The 19,743-nt window shown below is 36.7% G+C and overlaps 5 non-coding genes across 5 annotated transcripts; all 5 read right to left on the bottom strand.

The window, feature by feature from the left end:
• Positions 1–282: 282 nt before the first annotated feature.
• TRNAM-CAU lies at positions 283–354 on the bottom strand. The gene has a single exon. It is a non-coding gene; the product is annotated as a tRNA-Met (tRNA).
• A 2,369-nt stretch (positions 355–2,723) lies between these two features.
• Positions 2,724–2,796, bottom strand: TRNAA-UGC. Its single transcript has one exon. It is a non-coding gene; the product is annotated as a tRNA-Ala (tRNA).
• Positions 2,797–2,876: 80 nt separating this feature from the next.
• TRNAM-CAU lies at positions 2,877–2,948 on the bottom strand. Its single transcript has one exon. It is a non-coding gene; the product is annotated as a tRNA-Met (tRNA).
• Positions 2,949–5,454: 2,506 nt separating this feature from the next.
• On the bottom strand, positions 5,455–5,526 carry TRNAM-CAU. Its single transcript has one exon. It is a non-coding gene; the product is annotated as a tRNA-Met (tRNA).
• Positions 5,527–8,038: 2,512 nt separating this feature from the next.
• Positions 8,039–8,110, bottom strand: TRNAM-CAU. The gene has a single exon. It is a non-coding gene; the product is annotated as a tRNA-Met (tRNA).
• Positions 8,111–19,743: the final 11,633 nt, after the last annotated feature.

Below are 19,743 nucleotides of genomic sequence, written 5' to 3'. Positions count from 1 at the left end.
AACCATCTGCATGGTAGGTTTCTCACAGATCCCACTTTGAACAATCATAATCTGTTGCAAGAGTAGGGCCTTTCCGTGGCTTCACACCTCTAGGTTCTCGATGTTGTCCTACGAATGTATGTACCAATCTGGAGATGCGAGGGATTGAACCCCGTGCCTCTCGCATGCAAAGCGAGCGCTCTACCATTTGAGCTACATCTCGTATTTACAAATCTCTAGTCATAATCATATTTATATCTAATTCAGAAAGAAGTATTTAAAAAAAATATCAAAAGCCATTCTTATCAGAGCCAAGTTTCGATCTTGGGACCTGTGGGTTATGGGCCCACCACGCTTCCACTACGCCACTCTGATCGTGAAAATTTAATTCAATTATTTACAATAATCCATTATTTATTACAGTAGATCGTGTTGATAAGTTCATTGAAGAACCTTCTCCCACCCCCCCCCCCCCCCCCCCCCGCCCCAAAAAAAAAAAAAAAAAAAAAAATCAATAGGCAAGTACTTGTGATTTGAATTCTGTTTTTCCACAGATAATGATAAGAAAATACTTTATTTAAAGTTTAAACTCTAATGCACATGATGATGTATCTATCTTGAGTTTTTCTTGTATAGTGATATAACAATTTAAGATCAATTAGTATTTTATTATTTAATTGTATCATATTAAAATTATTTTAAAATAACACTAAATATGGTTAAAAGTAAAATTATTCGAGTTTTTGTTTTAAAAAAAATGGTCCTATTATTGCTCAATGTCAATTTTGTATTTTGACTTTCAAATACACCAAATGCGGTTCATTGACTTTCAAAAACTCCCCCAATTTAGTCCTTCTTCGCCAAGCCAACGTTAAAATGGAGGGCGATCTCGTCCATTCACCTCATTGGTGCCTAATACACTATACTTGCCTGGCATTGCTTATAATCCATATGCAATTCCATAGAAGACGTTCTTCAATTCCGCAACTGCACACCAAGAACGTAACACTAGACATCTTTGCCTTCTTCTTCCCCTAATTAGTGAAAATTTCACACAATGTCAACACAATAAAGGCAAATTACAAAGTTTTCTTTGAATTTTATTTTTTGTGTTTAATAGTACTTTTAGTGTAGTTTTGAAATATAGAATTTTTTTTATACTAATACTAAACATAATATTACGAAAAATAGAATTAAAAATAACTTCAATTAATCCTCGTTAACTGAAACAGACATATAAAATGGGACGGAGGAAGTAGTAAATACTAGTCTCAAATCTTCATTGCTCATGAACCCTAATGGAAAAGAAACCAAAAGTCCTCAATTACTACAACTTTTTTATTTGATTCATTAATATGATTTTGCTATTCTCGCGAAATAGAATTCCTATGTCCACAACCAACTTGCATTCTAAGCAAATTATAAGGAGTAAAAATGACAAGAAGAGAATATACATAATATTTTTATGACAGTTTGTACAAATGAAGGGATTAAATACCTTAAAAGGAGTCCTTGAATAAGGAAAATCTCTAAAGAGCTAATTTCTCTCCATCTTCTCTCTACAATTTAACTTACACTTTCATATGCACCTTCGATGGAGTTTATATTAGGTTCGAGAATCAATTTTCATATACACTGTACTTGATAGAGAATATTCCTCGGATTTGACCTCCCTAAATGTTCCATGCCCCTGTTCTGTAATCAGGTTAGGGTTAAACGTTTTGGGTCATAGTAAAAAAACCAATATTATTTGGGCCTATATAAGGGTCATTCACACAATTGCCTAAGGGGAGGCCACTTCATAGCTTAGGAGACTCTCTTTCTCTAGAACAGCGTCTCTGCGGTATGAAATAAGAAGGCTGTTTGAATCCATTTTCCCTCATCTTCTCTCTATTTTTCAAATATTTCCATACGCATTCAATAAATAAAAAATACATTGAATGAATTAACTTCATCAAATGATGTCGTCTGTGGGCCGTGGGGATTTGGAACAAAATGCATGTTTAGTCCAACCATCTGTATTGTAGGTTTCTCACAGATCCCACATATGAACCCACTTTGTACAATCATTGTACTTGTAATAAAAATCTAACTTCATAGTGGTAGCATACGGTTAAACATCTCCAGCCATAGTGGTAATCTCCTGTTACATTGCTTGAAGAACGTAAGTAACTAAGTTTTGTCTACCACTTAATCTGTTACAGGAGTAGTGGGATGACCATAATTAATTATTCTACATCCCATCTTTAACCATGCATCACCTTTCCGAGGCTTCACACCTCGGATTTGACCTCCCTAAATGTTCCATGCCCCTGTTCTGTAATCAGGTTAGGGTTAAACATTTTGGGTCATAGTAAAAAAACCAATATTATTTGGGCCTATATAAGGGTCATTCACACAATTGCCTAAGGGGAGGCCACTTCATCGCTTAGGAGACTATCTTTCTCTAGAACAGCGTCTCTGCGGTATGAAATAATAAGGCTATTTGAATCCATTTTCCCTCATCTTCTCTCTATTTTTTCAAATTTTTCCATGCGCATTCACCAAATAAAAAACACATTGAATGAATTAACTTCATCAAATGACGTCATGGGGATTTGGAACAAAAGCCATGTTTACTCCAACCATCTGTATGGTAAGTTTCTCACAGATCCCACTTTGTACAATCATTGTACTTGTAATAATAATCTAACCTCATAGTGGTAATCTCCTCTAATGTTGTCCTGCAAATGTATGTACCAATCTGGAGATGCGAGGGATCGAACCCCGTGCCTCTCGCATGCAAAGCGAGCGCTCTACCATTTGAGCTACATCCCCTATTTACAAATCTCTAGTCATAATCATATTTATATATAATACAGAAAGATGTATTTAAAAAAAATATCAAAAGCCATTCTTATCAGAGCCAAGTTTCGATCTTGGGACCTGTGGGTTATGGGCCCACCACGCTTCCACTGCGCCACTCTGATCGTGGAAATTTAATTCAATTATTTACAATAATCCATTATTTATTACAGTAGATCGTGTTGATAAGTTCATTGAAGAACCTCCTCCCACCCCCCGCCCCCAAAAAAAAAAAAAAAAAAAAAAATTCACTAGGCAAGTACTTGTGATTTGAATTCTGTTTTTCCACAGATAATGATAAGAAAATACTTTATTTAAAGTTTAAACTCTAATGCACATGATGATGTATCTATCTTGAGTTTTTCTTGTATAGTGATATAACAATTTAAGATCAATTAGTATTTTATTATTTAATTGTATCATATTAAAATTATTTTAAAATAACACTAAATATGGTGAAAAGTTAAATTATTGGAGTTTTTTTTTTAAAAAAAATGGTCCGATTATTGCTCAATGTCAATTTTGTATTTTGACTTTCAAATACACCAAATGCTGTTCATTGACTTTCAAAATCTCCCCCAATTTAGTCCTTCTTCGCCAAGCCAACGTTAAAATGGAGGGCGATCTCGTCCATTCACCTCATTGGTGCCTAATATACTATACTTGCCTGGCATTGCTTATAATCCATATGCAATTCCATAGACGACGTTCTTCAATTCCGCAACTGCACACCAAGAACGTAACACTAGACATCTTTGCCTTCTTCTTCCTCTAATTAGTGAAAATTTCACACAATGTCAACACAATAAAGGCAAATTACAAAGTTTTCTTTGAATTTTATTTTTTGTGTTTAATAGTACTTTTAGTGTAGTTTCGAAATATAGAATTTTTTTTTATACTAATACTAAACATAATATTACGAAAAATAGAATTAAAAATAACTTCAATTAATCCTCGTTAACTGAAACAGACATATAAAATGGGACGGAGGAAGTAGTAAATACTAGTCTCAAATCTTCATTGCTCATGAACCCTAATGGAAAAGAAACCAAAAGTCCTCAATTACTACAACTTTTTTATTTGATTCATTAATATGATTTTGCTATTCTCGCGAAATAGAATTCCTATGTCCACAACCAACTTGCATTCTAAGCAAATTATAAGGAGTAAAAATGACAAGAAGAGAATATACATAATATTTTTATGACATTTTGTACAAATGAAGGGATTAAATACCTTAAAAGGAGTCCTTGAATAAGGAAAAGCTCTAAAGAGCTAATTTCTCTCCATCTTCTCTCTACAATTTGACTTACACTTTCATATGCACCTTCGATGGAGTTTATATTAGGTTCGGGAATCAATTTTCATATACACTGTACTTGATAGAGAATATTCCTCGGATTTGACCTCCCTAAATGTTCCATGCCCCGGTTCTGTAATCAGGTTAGGGTTAAACGTTTTGGGTCATAGTAAAAAACCAATATTATTTGGGCCTATATAAGGGTCATTCACACAATTGCCTAAGGGGAGGCCACTTCATCGCTTAGGAGACTCTCTTTCTCTAGAACAGCGTCTCTGCGGTATGAAATAAGAAGGCTGTTTGAATCCATTTTCCCTCATCTTCTCTCTATTTTTCAAATATTTCCATACGCATTCAATAAATAAAAAATACATTGAATGAATTAACTTCATCAAATGATGTCGTCTGTGGGCCGTGGGGATTTGGAACAAAATGCATGTTTAGTCCAACCATCTGTATTGTAGGTTTCTCACAGATCCCACATATGAACCCACTTTGTACAATCATTGTACTTGTAATAAAAATCTAACCTCATAGTGGTAGCATACGGTTAAACATCTCCAGCCATAGTGGTAATCTCCTGTTACATTGCTTGAAGAACGTAAGTAACTAAGTTTTGTCTACCACCTAATCTGTTACAGGAGTAGTGGGATGACCATACTTAATTATTCTACATCCCATCTTTAACCATGCATCACCTTTCCGAGGCTTCACACCTCGGATTTGACCTCCCTAAATGTTCCATGCCCCTGTTCTGTAATCAGGTTAGGGTTAAACATTTTGGGTCATAGTAAAAAAACCAATATTATTTGGGCCTATATAAGGGTCATTCACACAATTGCCTAAGGGGAGGCCACTTCATCGCTTAGGAGACTATCTTTCTCTAGAACAGCGTCTCTGCGGTATGAAATAATAAGGCTATTTGAATCCATTTTCCCTCATCTTCTCATTATTTTTTCAAATTTTTCCATGCGCATTCACCAAATAAAAAACACATTGAATGAATTAACTTCATCAAATGACGTGGGGATTTGGAACAAAAGCCATATTTACTCCAACCATCTGTATGGTAGGTTTCTCACAGATCCCACTTTGTACAATCATTGTACTTGTAATAATAATCTAACCTCATAGTGGTAATCTCCTCTAATGTTGTCCTGCAAATGTATGTACCAATCTGGAGAGGCGAGGGATCGAACCCCGTGCCTCTCGCATGCAAAGCGAGCGCTCTATCATTTGAGCTACATCCCCTATTTACAAATCTCTAGTCATAATCATATTTATATCTAATACAGAAAGATGTATTTAAAAAAAATATCAAAAGCCATTCTTATCAGAGCCAAGTTTCAATCTTGGGACCTGTGGGTTATGGGCCCACCACGCTTCCACTGCGCCACTCTGATCGTGGAAATTTAATTCAATTATTTACAATAATCCATTATTTATTACAGTAGATCGTGTTGATAAGTTCATTGAAGAACCTCCTCCCACCCCCCTGCCCCCAAAAAAAAAAAAAAAAATTCACTAGGCAAGTACTTGTGATTTGAATTCTGTTTTTCCACAGATAATGATAAGAAAATACTTTATTTAAAGTTTAAACTCTAATGCACATGATGATGTATCTATCTTGAGTTTTTCTTGTATAGTGATATAACAATTTAAGATCAATTAGTATTTTATTATTTAATTGTATCATATTAAAATTATTTTAAAATAACACTAAATATGGTGAAAAGTTAAATTATTGGAGTTTTTTTTTTTTTAAAAATGGTCCGATTATTGCTCAATGTCAATTTTGTATTTTGACTTTCAAATACACCAAATGCTGTTCATTGACTTTCAAAAACTCCCTCAATTTAGTCCTTCTTCGCCAAGCCAACGTTAAAATGGAGGGCGATCTCGTCCATTCACCTCATTGGTTCCTAATATACTATACTTGCCTGGCATTGCTTATAATCCATATGCAATTCCATAGACGACGTTCTTCAATTCCGCAACTGCACACCAAGAACGTAACACTAGACATCTTTGCCTTCTTCTTCCTCTAATTAGTGAAAATTTCACACAATGTCAACACAATAAAGGCAAATTACAAAGTTTTCTTTGAATTTTATTTTTTGTGTTTAATAGTACTTTTAGTGTAGTTTCGAAATATAGAATTTTTTTTTATACTAATACTAAACATAATATTACGAAAAATAGAATTAAAAATAACTTCAATTAATCCTCGTTAACTGAAACAGACATGTAAAATGGGACGGAGGAAGTAGTAAATACTAGTCTCAAATCTTCATTGCTCATGAACCCTAATGGAAAAGAAACCAAAAGTCCTCAATTACTACAACTTTTTTATTTGATTCATTAATATGATTTTGCTATTCTCGCGAAATAGAATTCCTATGTCCACAACCAACTTGCATTCTAAGCAAATTATAAGGAGTAAAAATGACAAGAAGAGAATATACATAATATTTTTATGACATTTTGTACAAATGAAGGGATTAAATACCTTAAAAGGAGTCCTTGAATAAGGAAAAGCTCTAAAGAGCTAATTTCTCTCCATCTTCTCTCTACAATTTGACTTACACTTTCATATGCACCTTCGATGGAGTTTATATTAGGTTCGGGAATCAATTTTCATATACACTGTACTTGATAGAGAATATTCCTCGGATTTGACCTCCCTAAATGTTCCATGCCCCGGTTCTGTAATCAGGTTAGGGTTAAACGTTTTGGGTCATAGTAAAAAAACCAATATTATTTGGGCCTATATAAGGGTCATTCACACAATTGCCTAAGGGGAGGCCACTTCATCGCTTAGGAGACTCTCTTTCTCTAGAACAGCGTCTCTGCGGTATGAAATAAGAAGGCTGTTTGAATCCATTTTCCCTCATCTTCTCTCTATTTTTCAAATATTTCCATACGCATTCAATAAATAAAAAATACATTGAATGAATTAACTTCATCAAATGATGTCGTCTGTGGGCCGTGGGGATTTGGAACAAAATGCATGTTTAGTCCAACCATCTGTATTGTAGGTTTCTCACAGATCCCACATATGAACCCACTTTGTACAATCATTGTACTTGTAATAAAAATCTAACCTCATAGTGGTAGCATACGGTTAAACATCTCCAGCCATAGTGGTAATCTCCTGTTACATTGCTTGAAGAACGTAAGTAACTAAGTTTTGTCTACCACCTAATCTGTTACAGGAGTAGTGGGATGACCATACTTAATTATTCTACATCCCATCTTTAACCATGCATCACCTTTCCGAGGCTTCACACCTCGGATTTGACCTCCCTAAATGTTCCATGCCCCTGTTCTGTAATCAGGTTAGGGTTAAACATTTTGGGTCATAGTAAAAAAACCAATATTATTTGGGCCTATATAAGGGTCATTCACACAATTGCCTAAGGGGAGGCCACTTCATCGCTTAGGAGACTATCTTTCTCTAGAACAGCGTCTCTGCGGTATGAAATAATAAGGCTATTTGAATCCATTTTCCCTCATCTTCTCATTATTTTTTCAAATTTTTCCATGCGCATTCACCAAATAAAAAACACATTGAATGAATTAACTTCATCAAATGACGTCGTGGGGATTTGGAACAAAAGCCATGTTTACTCCAACCATCTGTATGGTAGGTTTCTCACAGATCCCACTTTATACAATCATAATCTGTTGCAGGAGTAGGGCCTTTCCGTGGCATCACACCTCTAGGTTCTCAATGTTGTCCTACGAATGTATGTACCAATCTAGAGATGCGAGGGATCGAACCCCGTGCATCTCGCATGCAAAGCGAGCGCTCTACCATTTGAGCTACATCCCTTATTTTCAAATCTCTAGTCATAATCATATTTATATCTAATACATAAAGAAGTATTTAAAAAAAATATCAAATGCCATTCTTATCAGAGCCAAGTTTCGATCTTGGGACCTGTGGGTTATGGGCCCACCACGCTTCCACTGCGCCACTCTGATCGTGGAAATTTAATTCAATTATTTACAATAATCCATTATTTATTACAGTAGATCATGTTGATAAGTTCATTGAAGAACCTCCTCCCACCCCCCCGCCCCCAAAAAAAAAAAAAAAAAAAATTCACTAGGCAAGTACTTGTGATTTGAATTCTGTTTTTCCACAGATAATGATAAGAAAATACTTTATTTAAAGTTTAAACTCTAATGCACATGATGATGTATCTATCTTGAGTTTTTCTTGTATAGTGATATAACAATTTAAGATCAATTAGTATTTTATTATTTAATTGTATCATATTAAAATTATTTTAAAATAACACTAAATATGGTGAAAAGTTAAATTATTGGAGTTTTTTTTTTAAAAAAAATGGTCCGATTATTGCTCAATGTCAATTTTGTATTTTGACTTTCAAATACACCAAATGCTGTTCATTGACTTTCAAAATCTCCCCCAATTTAGTCCTTCTTCGCCAAGCCAACGTTAAAATGGTGGGCGATTTCGTCCATTCACCTCATTGGTGCCTAATATACTATACTTGCCTGGCATTGCTTATAATCCATATGCAATTCCATAGACGACGTTCTTCAATTCCGCAACTGCACACCAAGAACGTAACACTAGACATCTTTGCTTTCTTCTTCCTCTAATTAGTGAAAATTTCACACAATGTCAACACAATAAAGGCAAATTACAAAGTTTTCTTTGAATTTTATTTTTTGTGTTTAATAGTACTTTTAGTGTAGTTTCGAAATATAGAATTTTTTTTTATACTAATACTAAACATAATATTACGAAAAATAGAATTAAAAATAACTTCAATTAATCCTCGTTAACTGAAACAGACATATAAAATGGGACGGAGGAAGTAGTAAATACTAGTCTCAAATCTTCATTGCTCATGAACCCTAATGGAAAAGAAACCAAAAGTCCTCAATTACTACAACTTTTTTATTTGATTCATTAATATGATTTTGCTATTCTCGCGAAATTGAATTCCTATGTCCACAACCAACTTGCATTCTAAGCAAATTATAAGGAGTAATGTTAGGAATATATTGTAAATTTTGATGAGCCGAATGTATTTTTGAAAAATCAAGTAGTCCCCAATTTTATTCTATTTGAGTCAGTCCTTGTCTACGGAGTATGGTGCACCTATATCATGCAACCCATGTACAAGTCTGGAAAATCATATTTTGATTTTCGATGTTAAGCGGGATTATAGCTTAACATAATTATGTTGCGGAGAAATTACCAAGAACTATGCTAGAGGAGTTGGAAGAAACGTGTTTGAGCTAAGCCAAGTAATCCTTAGTTCGAATTTCAAGTAAAGCAATTTTTAAGCTTGCTTTGGAGACTAGCTTTGACCGTATGAGAGACTAACTCCACCGTATGAGAGACTAGCTTCACTGTATTGGAGACTAGTTTGAACCGTATAACCGTATGAGAGACTAGCTCAATGTATACGAAGACCGTATAGGAGACTAGCTTGGACCGTATAACCGTATGGGAGACTAGCTTGGAGAAGTATGAGAGACTAGCTAAAATAGAGACTAGCTAGGGAAAATGCACAAGTCTCACAGAAGCCATGCACCATATGGAGAAACATACCAAGTATGGTGGACTAAGCTTGAAATTCGAAACAGAGCATCTCACCATGAACAACAGTGGAGTTTTTACAGAGGTTCCAGTATATTATTCTACAAGGATCATGAAGGAGAAAATATCTGATATATTTTCATCTGAACATCAAGTTTTTACGATGGAACCGGAGACGCTCGAAGAAGGCTGATTTGCGGAGAAATTATTTTATACTCAAGCAAGAATCAGCAGATAAATTATTTGATCAACTTGACATGTCAGAGCATTTATGAAGGAGAAGAAAATCAAGAACGCCGCGCCGAACTTATTCAAATTTTGGAGGCTACAAAATTCAAGACACGGCAACGGGCAATTTATTCAAATCATCTGACAAAAAGGAGAAATGACATCTACCTACAATTGCAGATCAAGTTGACAAAATTATCTGATCAACTACAATTCAAAATGGACGATCGAGATCGAAAGTTGATCAACGGGCAAATAGCTTTCACTAGCTATAAAATGCCCAAGCAGACTTGAAGACAAGCAGAGATAGAGGGGACTTGAACACGGCTGAAAAATTACAAGCAAGAGAAAAGCAAGCAATATTTATATCAGCCTAGAAGCAATATATTGAGCTATACACGATAAAATTCAAGTCTGAGTGAGAGAGAAATTTTATTTCTTTGTAATATTCTCTACTGAGTGTAGAAAGAGGGCGGAGTAACTAGAGAGAGTGAAAAACCCTGGTTGAGTGTAGCTTTGTGCGTAGCACTCGTGGTGAAGGGCAGAGTAACAAGAGGAGCTTGTGAAAACCCTTGGAGGACGTAGCTTTGTGCGTAGTTCTCGTGGTGTAGGAGTACAGCTTGGTGCGAAGTACTCAGGAAGGCGGAGTAACAAGAGGAGCTTGCGAAAAACCTTGGAGGAGTGTAGCTTTGTGCGAAGCACTCGGAGAAGTGTCAGTGGACACTTATTCACTATTGTATCTGGATGATCGAAGAATAGTGAATTTCCTCCTTGAAGTGAAAGGAGAAGAGTGGACTAGGAGGATTACACCACCTCTGAACCACTATAAATCTCTCTCTCTATTTACTTACTGCTCATATATTTCATGCATGCTTATTCTAACTGCGAACTAACCCGATTACGATTTATCGCTTATCTTTATCTGTCTGGGTTTGATAGTTCCCGCGTTTGCATGCGAGCCAAACTTTGCGTACATTATATTTGAACCATATTAAGTGTTTCTAACGTATTGCATGTTTAGAATCTCTCTTTGAGCACCACACTATTAAGCATAACACTATACCGCTACCTGTTCCGCTGCACACTCTAAGTTGTTTATCTTGATGATACTTGTTACTTAGAGTTGATATAATTAAAGTGTTATTTGCCTTGTGTGTTTTGCGAAAGAATTTGAAAAGTTAGAGAAGTCTATTCACCCCCCCTCTAGACTTCTCGCCACCCATTCGGGACCAACAAGTGGTATCAGAGCGGTTGTCTATTTGAGTCAATTTTGACTGCTAGATAGATCTCAAAATCTTCAAGATGAAGAGAGATATGGCTCTTGCTCAAAATTTGCTTTTCTCACTTGATAAATTTGATGATTGGAAAATACGTATGCAGGTGCACTTATCTGCGTTAAATGATGAAATGTGGGAAGTCATCGCAAATGGTCCTATCCAAATTATGGAAGCCAATACTGCTACTCCACGAGATCCAGATGCTCCACGATATATTCCAAAGCCAAAAATGGAGTGGACAAAGGAAGATAGAGGGCGAAATAATTTGGACAACATTGCCAAAGATATTTTATTCAAAGCAGTCGATGACACCATATTCCCAAAGATTCGAAAGTGCACTACGGCAAAGCAAATATGGGATACGCTCATAAGCATCGGTGAAGGCGACGAACAAGAAAAAGACAACAAGCTAACCATCGCCATGAAAAGATTTGAAGATTTCAAAATGCTTTCTAACGAAAGTATTACCGACATGGAAGCACGCTTAGTCAAGATTCTTGGTGAAATAAGTGATCTTGGAAAAACCATCTCCCAGAAGGAAATATCACTCAAAGTCTTGCGTGGACTACCTTCTAACTGGGATATGAAAGTAACAGCGATGCGAGATCATAGAGATCTAAGGACATTATCTACGGATAAACTCTTTAGTGATCTTAAGGCGTATGAGTTCGAAATGAAGACACGAATCAAGGAAGAACGTGATGAACGAACATCCGCATTGATGGCCGATCAACCGTCTACATCAAGGTCAGTAGGAAATAGTGACTTTTTAACTGACGAACAATTTTCTCTATTTGTTAGAAAATTCAGGAAGTTCATGCGAAAGAACAAAGGATCACCACAAGGAAGTTTCTTTCGAGAAAATAGAAGATCAAGAAAGGAACCGATCGAAGATAACACAAATGTGTGTTATAATTGTAGAAAGCCTGGACATTTTATGGCAGAATGTCCACACCCCAAGGTAAGCAAAAATTCGAATGCTACTAACCCTTCACAGGAAGAATACAAGTCAAAGGAAAAGAAATTCAAAAAGGACAAACGAAAGGCGTTGATAAGTGATCCGCTAGAAGCAAGTGAATCTGGAGATTCATCTAGTGATGAAAGCGATTCCTCACAAGAAGATACGGCGCTACTGTGCTTAGTTGGAAAATCATTCGAACATAAAGAATGTTTAATGGCGCGCGAAATCGACGAAGAGGTATCTTCTAGCTCTTTTAGTTCTTTTAGTTCAGTTGACACTTCTTTCCAGACTCAAGAATCATTTCAAAGTCTTATGGAAGATTGTCAAAAAGTCATGACCACTCATACTCAAATCAAAGAGCGCAATAATACGTTAATTCTTGAAAAAGAAGAAATGTCACAAAAATTGCTAAATGCTCTAAATGAAATGAGTAACTTGAAAGCCGAAAATGTTCGACTTCAAGAAGAGTGCAAAGCTAGAGAGGTTAGAGAACATAACCTTCGGGAAGTTATTGCATCATTTACGCATTCATCCAAAATAATGGATAAAATGGTAAACATGCAAAAACCCGCAGGAGATAAAGCCGGACTACGCTACGATCCATCATGTTCTAAAACCCCTCAAAAGTTGACTAATTCTACTACTACTTTAATCAATAAAGTTCCAGTGGTAAAATTTGTAAAAAGTCAACATAGCACAATGAGACAAGGAGTTGGAAACAAAATTAATGCCCAGAAAGTTGTTGTTAGGCCGAAACAACACAGTGACATTTTGGCAAAACAACAAAATTTTAAAAGGCAAAAATTTGTATCTCAAAGGAGAACCAACGAGTCTAGTGCAATAAAACCTCATAGGGATATGGGAAGAATTTCGAGAATTGGGGCTGGGAGATTATATCCCTCAGAAGAAGATTGGTCGCTTGAACATAAACCATGGACCAAGTCCAGATTTAATTTGTTTCATAGAGTCAAGCAACTATCAGCTTCCCAACCCGCACCGAATCATTATTCGAAAGTGCGTTATGATTATAATGTTTATAATGGTTACAGATCACCTATTCTTGGATCAATGAGATCTAGGTGGATTTGGATGCCAAAAATTACTAACGCAAAAGGACCCAAACAAGTGTGGGTACCTAAAAATAATTAATCTGTTTTGCAGGAAATTTGGTATTTCGATAGCGGATGCTCTCGACACATGACCGGCAATAAAGCTAGTCTAGTTGAGTTCAAAAGTATCGAAGGACCAAAAGTAGTGTTCGGTGGAAACGATCAATATGGAATGACAAAAGGAACCGGCGCAATTGTGAAAAATGGTCTACGAATTGATGACGTATCTTATGTCGAAGGATTAAAATTTAACTTGTTTAGTACAAGTCAGTTTTGCGACAAAGGATATCTCGTAGAATTTTACAAAGGCAAATGTCAAGTCAAGGACGAATCCACGAATGAAGTCGTACTCGCCGGATCAAGAAAGAAAAACATGTATGTAGTGGATTGGAGTACAACGAAGGAATTCGTATGCTTGATGGCAAATAATTCGAATGAAGTCTGTTGGGAATGGCACAGAAGGCTAAATCATTTGAATTTCAAAACCATCAACAAGCTTGCAAGAAATAATATAGTCGAAGGACTACCCAACATTGTGTTCAAGAAAAATCAAATTTGTGATGCATGCCAGAAAGGAAAACAAATCAAAGCATCATTCAAAGTCAAAGCTCAAGAGTCAACATCAAGACCCTTAAGTCTACTGCACATGGATTTATTTGGTCCAGTAGACCCAGTAAGTATAAGTGGTAAGAAATATACTTTGGTTGTTGTTGATGATTTTTCTAGGTACACATGGACAATATTCATCAAGAAAAAGGATGAAGTCTTATCAAAGTTGCCGGAGCTATTAAAGCTACTACAAGTCGAAAAAGACATGAAGATTGCAACAATACGAACCAATCGAGGAACAGAGTTCGTGAACAGAGTAATTCAATCTTATTGCAATTCACAAGGAATTTTACATCAATTATCTGCCGCACGAACGCCGCAACAAAATGGTGTAGCTGAAAGAAGAAATCGAACGCTCAAAGAAGCCGCACGAGTCATGATAACGGCCGCCGGACTACCAAAAAGATTTTGGGCAGAAGCTATCAACACGGCGTGTTATACTCAAAATCGAAGTCTAATCCACAAGTCCTATAACAAAACACCATATGAATTATGGAAAGGGAGAAAACCCAATCTCACCTATTTTCATACATTTGGTTGTAAATGTTTTGTACTTGTTAATGGAAAGTCTCAATTAAAGACTTTTGACGAACGAGCGAACGAAGGAATATTTTTGGGATATTCATCCACCAGCAAAGCGTACAGAATATTCAACAAATCAACAATGGTGGTAGAAGAATCAATTCATGTTGTGTTCGACGAGAATCACGACAAAAATGGCAAAAATGATGAAGGTAATTGTGATTTGAATAATTCTAATGAGCTGTTCGAAGATGATGTGTTGCAGGAAGTAGAAGAATCAAGTGACATGGGTATTAACCAATTTGAGGCAATATGCAATGAGGAACCCGAAATGTCACGCATGCCTGTTGCACCCGAAATTGCACAAGAAGAAATTCCAGTAGTTGAAACCAAAGAAGCATCCGTCAATAATACACAACAAGTGGAATCACATCAAGAAGGAAACTCTGAGAATCCAACAAATTTCCAACCAAATTGAAAATGGCTAAGAAGTCACACACATGACTTAGTCATTGGAAATCCAAGTGACGGAGTGAAAACGCGATCATCTACTAGGAACCAACAACAAGATGCCATGTTCTCATGCTTTCTATCACAACTGGAACCAAAAGAAATTGATGAAGCTTTAGCCGATCCAAGTTGGATAGATGCCATGCAAGAGGAATTAGATCAATTCAAGCGCAGCGACATATGGAAACTTGTTCCAAGACCAACACACCAAAATGTAATTGGCACTAAATGGGTCTTTAGGAACAAAGCAAACGAAGACGGCGTCATTGTTAGGAATAAAGCAAGATTAGTCGCGAAGGGGTATTCACAAGAAGAAGGCATTGATTTTGATGAGACATTCGCCCCCGTCGCACGACTCGAAGCAATTCTGATGTTCCTAGCATACGCAGCGCACAAGAATTTCGTGGTATATCAAATGGACGTAAAGAGCGCATTTCTTAATGGCTTACTTGAAGAAGAAGTTTACGTCGAACAACCACCCGGTTTTGAGGTAAAAGACGTTGGTGATCAAGTCTACAAATTAAAGAAGGCATTGTATGGGTTAAAACAAGCTCCGCGAGCTTGGTACGACACCTTGTCGATGTTCTTAATTAGTTGTGGATTCACCAAAGGTCTAGTCGATAAAACCCTCTTTAGAATTCAAGAAAATAATCACATTTTATTAGTACAAATTTATGTTGATGATATTATTTTTGGAAGTACTGATAAATCTTTATGTGAGAAATTTTCTAAGCTCATGCAGAATAGGTTCGAGATGAGTATGATGGGAGAATTAAATTACTTTTTGGGATTGCAAGTCAAGAAGGAATTTTCATAAATCAAGCCAAGTACACAAGAGATCTTATCAAGAAATTTGGCATAAATGGAAAATCCTCAGTCAAAATCCCCATGAACACATCTCAAAAATTGAATAAAGATGATGAAGGAAAAGATGTCGAGCAAACGATGTATCGAGGGATGATTGGATCGTTATTATACTTAACCGCGAGCAGACCAGACATATCCTACTCGGTTGGCGTATGCGCAAGATTCCAATCAAAGCCCAAAGAAAGTCATCTGATTGCAACCAAGAAGATAATCCGATATCTCAAAGGAACAATCAATGTGGGATTATGGTATCCCAAAGAAGGAGATTTTACACTAACGGGTTATTCAGATGCAGATTTTGCAGGTTGTAAAATAGACCGAAAAAGTACCTCAGGGACATGCCAGTTCTTAGGGGGAAGATTGGTCTCTTGGTTCAGCAAAAAGCAAAACTCCATAGCTACGAGCACTGCCGAAGCCGAATATATTGCAGCTGGGAGTTGTTGTGCACAAATCTTGTGGATGAAGCAACAATTATTGGACTATGGGATTAAGTGCGAAAATGTTAGCATTTTATGCGATAATACAAGTGCAATCGCTATAACCCAAAATCCGGTGCTTCATTCGCAAACCAAGCATATTGATGTTCGACACCATTTTATCCGCGACCACGTCGAAAAGAAGGATTTGAAGATCGATCATATTCCCACGGAGAATCAAATTGCCGATATTCTCACAAAGCCGTTGTGTGAATCTCGTTTTGCTACTCTAAGGAATGAAATGGGAATGATCGAAATGAGCTAAGAAATTTCTAATCTCTTAATTTTTGTTAATTTTTGATACGTACTGTGCATGTGATTTATGTGTCTTATGTGTTTTAATTGGTATGTACGTATGATATGTGTTTAATTGTGTACATGTTTTCGTATAATTTATATGTGCCTAAATGTGTTATAATTTTATCTTACGAAGTCTACGTACCTAAATTTTGCGATTTATTTGTATGTTACGTACGTGTGTTTAATTTGTCATGTTTTTGAAATATTTAATTTGTGTAATTTATTTGCCCAATTTGCTTATTTGAAATTAGTATGCAATTTAGGGGGAATTTTCTTTTATTTGGGTTAATTATGCTAAGTATGTGATTAAGGGGGAATTTATATGCTTAAATGGGTTATGTTGTTAAAAAAGGCTTATTCTGATGAAGTTAAATGCCCACAAAGCTTTGGATCTCAAAAGTCAAAATTGATGGCCCAATTTGCAAAGTCAACTAAGTTGGGAAATTGAAATCTTTATTCTTTGCTGATATTAGGTATCTGTCAGATCAGTGAAATTTTTATCAGATAAACTTTTCAGAAAATCAGCTTTATTGAAATATGAAATTGAATTAATATTATTTATCTAGAGCATATTTATTGGACTAACAGATTATTTCCGAGATATTTTTTATCTGATTTGCTCCAGGTTGGCGGTTATTTGAAGCACAATTTTTGGCGCCATGTACTCACAAATGAAGTATAAAAATCTGAGCTGGCAAATTTAAATCATGTGGAAGGTCGAATCTGTCCCCAAGGAGATCAAGACTCTCTCTCTACCCACTAGAGGGCAAAGGAGTAATTTTACACCCTTCACCCTCATTCCTAACGGGTAGAAAGGGAAAATCAAGAAGAACTCAAACTCTTCTCCATCTTTCATCTCGCCGGCCGGAATTCAAGCACAAAAGGAGACCAAAATTTCAACAATGCTTCAACACACATTCTAAATTCTCTACACCAAAATCTTCTACACACAAAAACCCATCACCCAAACTCAAAAACCTACCAAAACAATCTCTCTACACAAAAACCCATCTCTCCTTACCTTTTTCGGACCTCACTGCCGAAACACCTCACCTTGAGTCCAAAAAATTTTCCTAAAAATTCTCTTCTACACAAATGGATGCTCATCAAGTGGAGATGGAGTCTTTTACAACCGGAGGGTCAAGAAGGTCAAGCCGTGTGCTAAGCGGGATGATCCTAGATGTCAATGACTTCAACAAGCATGTGGAGAACAAGTTTATTGGGGTAAAAATTATCAACTCTCTCGAATCTAGTGGGTTGTTAAATTTTTGCACTTTTAGATATGTTGAATTTTATAAGGATGAAGTGACCGAATTATATATGAATGCTAGAATTGAGAATGATTCTATTATTTCCATGATCAAAGGAGTTGATGTGGAAATTAATCTCGGTGATTTTCGGAGGATGTTTCACCTTGTTGAATCAAATTTGAAAGTTGAAAACCATGTGTATGATATTAATGCCGTATGGGCCGAGGTACGCGATGCAAACGCACCGCTATCTCCGAAGGTGAATGGAGTTAAAAGAGACTTGAAAAAGGATTATGGATTGTTGTTGGATATAATTCATAAGTGTGTTGAATCACGTTATCATTGCCGTGATAGATTGTCTAAGGAGAAATTGATGATTATGGATATTATCTTGAACAATGTTTGTGTGGATTGGGGAGCTTTTATGTTTGGGAGGTTGTGTGAATCTATAAGGAAGGCCAAACCTTTAGTTGATGGATGGTTCCAACAAGAGATTGGCTACGGGTTTGCCGTTGGAGAAATTTTGAGAACCAAAAATATAACCCTCACAAAAGCCAAACATATCACCAACCATAGCTACTTGTTTCGGCCACCGAATTCAAGTGAACCTAAAAATCCCTCCTTACCCTCAAGCCTACCTAAACCCACCCGAAAGAGAAAAACACCCAACCCTTTCCTAAATCTAAGGTAATTTATTCGTGAGCCGAGTAATGAAGGTTCAAATTCTCCCGCCGTGAGATCCAATGAGGAACAACATAGCCACCCAAGCTCTACACCCTTACCTACTCAAAACCCGAACCACCCGAACCATCCTATTCTTGAAAGTCAAGATTTTGTTGAAGTTGAGGAGAATGTTGTTGTGGATGATGAGATTGTAGTTGGAAGTGATGATGAAGTTTCTACTCTCGGGGCGGATTGTGTGCTCTTGGAAGAGTTTAAAAGAGCACTAGATTGGAGATCATGGAGATTGGGAACCCATAGTATGTTGGCCGAAACAATAGGGCCAAATACTTTGGAAAATGAAGAATTTGTGTTAAGTTGGTTGGGCACAAGAGATCTTGCAAAGGGTACCCGACTTTCGGTGATTAAATCTTGCTTTTTAACTAAGCTTGCTAGGAAGAAGAGAACCGAAAAGGGAATGATGGTTGAAGCCACAACCGAGGAGCCTTTAGGAGAGTTTGATTCAAATGATATTCGCCGTGCCACTGCTATGTCTTTAGTAGATACCCGAAGAGGACCCGGTGAGGGATCTTTGGTGAGAAGTGATGATGTACGGCCCTTAGGATTTGATCCATATCCTGCAAATTTTGGAGATGCAAATATGAATGAAGATTTAAGCTTTGAGTCCTATTTTCCACATCCCGAAACGGAGGTTACGGGATCCATTCTTGAGGAAGGGAATGCACCAAGTCAAGGGATCTCTTTGAACTTGGATGAAACAAGAAATTTGCCAACTTTGCCTCCTTCCTATGAGTTTTATGATCAAGATCATCCAAGGATCCGAAACACATTGATGATTTGCTACAACACCGAAGAAGCCGAAGCAAATCTTGCCGACACAATGATCACCACACCACAAGATGATTTTGCACACCCTTTGCCAATTTCAACCGCACCCGTGCAACATGAACCCTTGTTCAATGCACAAGCCTTGAGAGAAGAAATTGTTGGAGATGTTAAGGCAATTGTACAAGACTCTACGGGTGGATTGAACACAAAGATGGAGGCAATGGACACAAAGCTTGATGACTACCACAAGGAGATGGTGGATCGTGCAACACAATTATTTAATAGGCAAGCCCTATTAAAAACCGAAATTGACACGGCCAAGGAAGAGTTGAAGAGAGATGTGTTGAAGTTGTTCAATGAAATGGGAAAGCATGGGTCCGATACTACGTCGCGGCTCAAACTTTTGGAGCAACAAGTA

This window comes from Ipomoea nil, unplaced genomic scaffold (genome assembly GCF_001879475.1).
Source record: "Ipomoea nil cultivar Tokyo-kokei standard unplaced genomic scaffold, Asagao_1.1 scaffold0317, whole genome shotgun sequence".
Lineage (NCBI taxonomy): Eukaryota > Viridiplantae > Streptophyta > Magnoliopsida > Solanales > Convolvulaceae > Ipomoea > Ipomoea nil.
Note: the sequence above shows the minus strand (reverse complement) of the source record. Positions and strands in the feature narration are given on the sequence as shown.